The sequence below is a fragment of the Echinops telfairi genome, unplaced genomic scaffold (assembly GCF_000313985.2).
Source record: "Echinops telfairi isolate 266 unplaced genomic scaffold, ASM31398v2 ScPeMD7_40;HRSCAF=151, whole genome shotgun sequence".
NCBI lineage: Eukaryota > Metazoa > Chordata > Mammalia > Afrosoricida > Tenrecidae > Echinops > Echinops telfairi.
In genome coordinates this window covers 1,193,918-1,198,522 of record NW_022103938.1, presented here as the reverse complement: position 1 = coordinate 1,198,522, position 4,605 = coordinate 1,193,918, and positions in this window count along the sequence as shown.

Below are 4,605 nucleotides of genomic sequence, written 5' to 3'. Positions count from 1 at the left end.
CGGTCCCTTTATTTTCTTCTCATATTTTTTTTGGTCCAACTTCTCTTATCTAAGTCTGTACACCCACCTAGATAAGTGATGGGAACTTAAAATAGCAACAATCAATTTCAGCTGAGGATTTATGAAAATTTGAACTGAATCATTAAGAAAAAGGAGGAAATATATACCTGGCACAGTAAACTTTAGCTATCTCAAATGTGTTACACTTTAAGGAAAAAGAGTGGGGTGTTGGCAGTGAAAAAATGGATTCCTTGCTGTTTTCAGGGAAAGGGCAGTGTTAGAGATTGTGGCCAATATCAGAGTCCTTTGTAAGGCATGAGGAAATCACAATGAATGTGAGATTGTCATCCAAGAGATTTTTATTCAGCCAAAACCCTAGATAGGTTTGGGGGATAGAAACGCATCCAAAATACCCAATATAAGAAAACAGAATAAAGTAAAACCTTCAATAACCTCCCCAGCCACCATATATATTTATTTCATGACCACTAAGGCTTGATCAGGTTAACCTATATCTATTCAGATTCATCTCACTAACCTTCCTTAATTGTGAAGGTTAGAGAGGTTTTGTGGTTTGGCATTTTTTTTATTTGTTTGTTTCTAAATTAAGACTTCTTAAGTTTCTTGGGTAAAATGGTGCACCATTTACCTGAGTTCTACCCACAGAATACAAAAGAGTAAAATTTTTGTAAAGTAATGAGCAACACAAAAAAGTAAGGAAAAATGGCTAAAGAACAATTTATTACATTTTTTTCCCTTAAGAGCAATGGGTTCTAGCCTGGGCCTACCTGTCTTCATTTCTAGGTAACCATCTAAGGCAGTGAGTCTCAAACTTCCTAATGCTGCGACCCTTTAATACAGCTCCTCATGTTGTGGCAACCCCCCCACACCATAAAATTATTTTCATTGCTACTTTATAACTGTCATTTTGCTACTGTTATGAATCATCATGTAAATAGCTGATATGCAGGATGTATTTTCATTGTTACAAATTGAACATCATTAAAGCATAGTGATTAATCACAAAAACAATATGTAATTATATATTATGAAATATTTATTTTTAATGACAAATAAATGAAATTTTGTCTTGAAGCATGGGTAACAGTCTTCACGCCGGGTACTCGTATGTGGGCATATCTGCATGTGGGTGGACCCACCTGCAGACAGATAGAGGAGCGGTGTCTCGGTTCCCAAGGCCATCAGAAATATGTGTCTTCTGATAGTCTTAGGTGACCCCTGTGAAAGGGTCGTTCGACCCCCAAAGGGGTCAGGACTCACAGGTTGAGAATTGCTGATCTAAGACTATCTTTAAAATGGCTGTTTCTCTTGCTAATAGATTAGTAACTAAAGCTATTTTATTATGTACCTTGCTCCTAGTTATAAACCAATTTGTGAAGCCTTTGGAGCAACAGATGGTAAATAATATTAACTATTATCTCTTCGTTTCCTGTCTTTAGTATTCTATTAAGTGTTTGAGATCTGGGTTCTTTTCACTTCATTTAGAGTGTTGTCAGGCACATGCATGGCCTGCAGTTATATGTTGTATGGGGAACACAACATGGACCACTAAAGAAAAAAAGCACAGGATAATATATGATTTTTTAAAAAAGCAATCTGAGCTCCCAAGGTCTTTTATTCTAGCATTATTTTTAAATTGCTTCCAACATGAAAAGTATACTGCACGGTTACCAACCAGGAATGGGAACTGAGTTTTCAACACAGTGTTAGCTCTTCACCTTGAAACAATAGTGTAAAGAGACACAAAGTTATTTGTCGTTATTGAAATAAGATTGAACTTGTGCTTGGAAAGACTCACTTGCAAGTGTTTTAAGTCTGGTAGGTGCTGATGCAAGATCTTAAACAAATGAGATGATGCTATTCAACGACACACCTAAAGACAAGTGACACACGTGGGTACTGACTGGTATGGGGAGGTGACTAAAATTCAGAGAATGTATCCAGTTAGGTTACATGTGCTGTTCTTGAAGAATGACTCAAGACATTCTGATGAAAGTTGCTGCATGAATATATAGCTTCACAGTTGGCATTTTTAGTCAGTGAGAATGATTTTGGTCTCAACACCCCGACCTGCATGTAGGATCCAGTGGCTCTGTGTGTTGGGTTCGTCTTCATCTATTTGGATCACGATGTGGATAAGGATACTTCTGGGTGTTTTGCTCTTCCATCCATCTCTTTCTCAAGTGTAAGTGATTATGTAGAATTTTATTGTTAAATGTGGAGGTAAAAATTCTAATTTCACTATCTTTCCCTTGGGATGATTTAATTCGACAAAACATTACCATTTCACAATCTGCTCCAAAACAATTTTTACAGTAAATTCTAAATTAGAGTGTCAGCCCGCATCTCTTCCCAGGAGCTGTTCAGAATGCTGGTGAGCAGGTATAATACTGTTGTATTTGTACTGAGAAGGAGGCGTCTGATGGAGACGGACACTATAAAAATGGTCGACAGCTATAACATAGAATGTGCAGCATCAACCCTGGGGCAAAAGCTTTGTGTGAGGAGATGGGTAGCGCTAACCTTTATAATGATTCAATGAAGTCTAGCTTTGTAATTAAGATTTTCCTCCTTGCTGCATCTACAAATTCACTTTAGAGACCAGCCTTTTTCTGTTGTACATATAGCATGTCCTCAGATTTAGACTTAAGACCCCAAAGTCCTTCCAGTAGCAAAATGTTTCATTTCTATTTAACTAAGTATGTCTTTGATGCCTCCTTCTTTATTATTCTTGTTGAATTTTTGTAGGCAGTATGTTCTTCTGGTTCCATCTGTTCTACAAGAGGGTTCTTTGGATAAAATCTGTGCCCATCTTTTTAATCTTACTGAAACTGCTGTTTTGATTGTCTCCATGAGCTATGGTGAGGAACAGACCATAATAGCTGAAGAACATGTCACAGGAGAGAATTTCTTCAAATGCATCAGCTTTGAGGTGAAGCCATTCATTCTGCTTTATATGTAAGAGAAAGTTTCAGGTCTTTGATTTTCAAGTGACAGGCATCAGACTACTTTATGGTATCTATAAACGTCTTTTAATGTTTAAAAGGATAAGACACTCCTCCTTTGAAGTAATGTAAGTTATAGTCTTAAGTGGTCAGAACCATGTTGACAAGATTTGATTCGAGGGCAGAAATTTGTTGAAGGGAACAAGGTATATTAAGAGAAAAATAGCTTTTCAGAGAAGGAGAGGTATACGAAAAGTGAGAGAGTTCAAAGGGGTAATTAACAGTCAGAGAAGCAAGGGAAATGAATAAAGATGCCTGTTCAAGAAATAAGTGTGATAAGTTATGGGTTGAAGCCTTTTGTAATGCCAACACACGGTTAATGGCAGGGATTTCTTGATGAAACACTAATCTCTAACAGTTTTTTATTTGCTCCATAGGTTCCTAAAGCCAAATCTGACCCGCTGGCTTTCATTACTTTCTCTGCTAAAGGAGCTACTCTCAACCTGCAAGAGACAAGATCTGTGGCCATCAAATCCAATGAAACTGTGATCATTGTGCAGACAGATAAGCAAGTCTACAGAACTGAACAGAAAGGTAAGTGTACCCCAATTACATTTCCTTCAGCCAATCTGAGTTAAAAAAGCATATAAATGATGGATATCCAGTAGAAGTACAGCAGATGAAAAAATAGAAAATGAAGAGTTTTTTCTCTGTCAACTTCTTTTAATTTTTATAAATTTAAAGGGGGTACCATAGTCTTCGGTCAACAGAACAAAAAGATCCGTCTTGGAAGAAACAGAGCCAAGCCAGCGGAGTTGGGGAGGCTCCCGCTCATGGGCTTTGGACTTGTCATCAGGAGAGACCAGTCCTGTGAAAAGGGCTTCAAGCTTTGGTAAAGTGGAAGGGCAGTGACAAAGAGAAGACCTTCCACGAGACGGCTGGACAGCGTGGCTGAGATCATGGGCTGAAACAGAACAGGAATGGTGAGGATGCCGCAGGGCCACGCTGGGTTTTGCGGCTTTCCCTAAGGTCGCTAGGAGTAAAAATGTCCTTGATGTCATCTTGCAGCAACAACAGTCCCTAGACTAGAGATTCAGGGTCAGTGTGTTAATGAAGTAGGAGACCTTGGAAACTATTTTAAAAGATTTCCCCACTAGGTGATTTATTAAAATTCAGGTTTAGAGATACCTAGGTGGCTGGCTTCTGCAGACGTGTGTGTTTATAGTTGAATTCGCGGTGAAACAGCAACAAAGAGCGCCAAGATCTTAGTAAGAGCTCCTCCTGGTGACTGGAGAATGCCTGTGACAGAAATAGCACCGTGACATTGAGTTAGACTGGAAATGCTCATCTCCTCTCCTCGTGTGGGAATAAATGAATCACTTACTATGATCATCAGTTACTACAGTGGAAACAAAAACACCACCACGTAGACTTTTCTGAGGAGATGAATGAGACCAGAGAAAGCACAGGAGCAGAATTAATTCCACATGCATCCCTCAAAGTGAGAAGTGAATCTACGCAGAGAGGAAAACGAAGAAGAAGAAGAGAAGCTGCGATGAATGAAAGGAGAAGGCTGGGTGTGGGAGCGGAAGAGGCTTTTCCATGGAATGATATATCTACAAGGAGGCACTATAGCTTT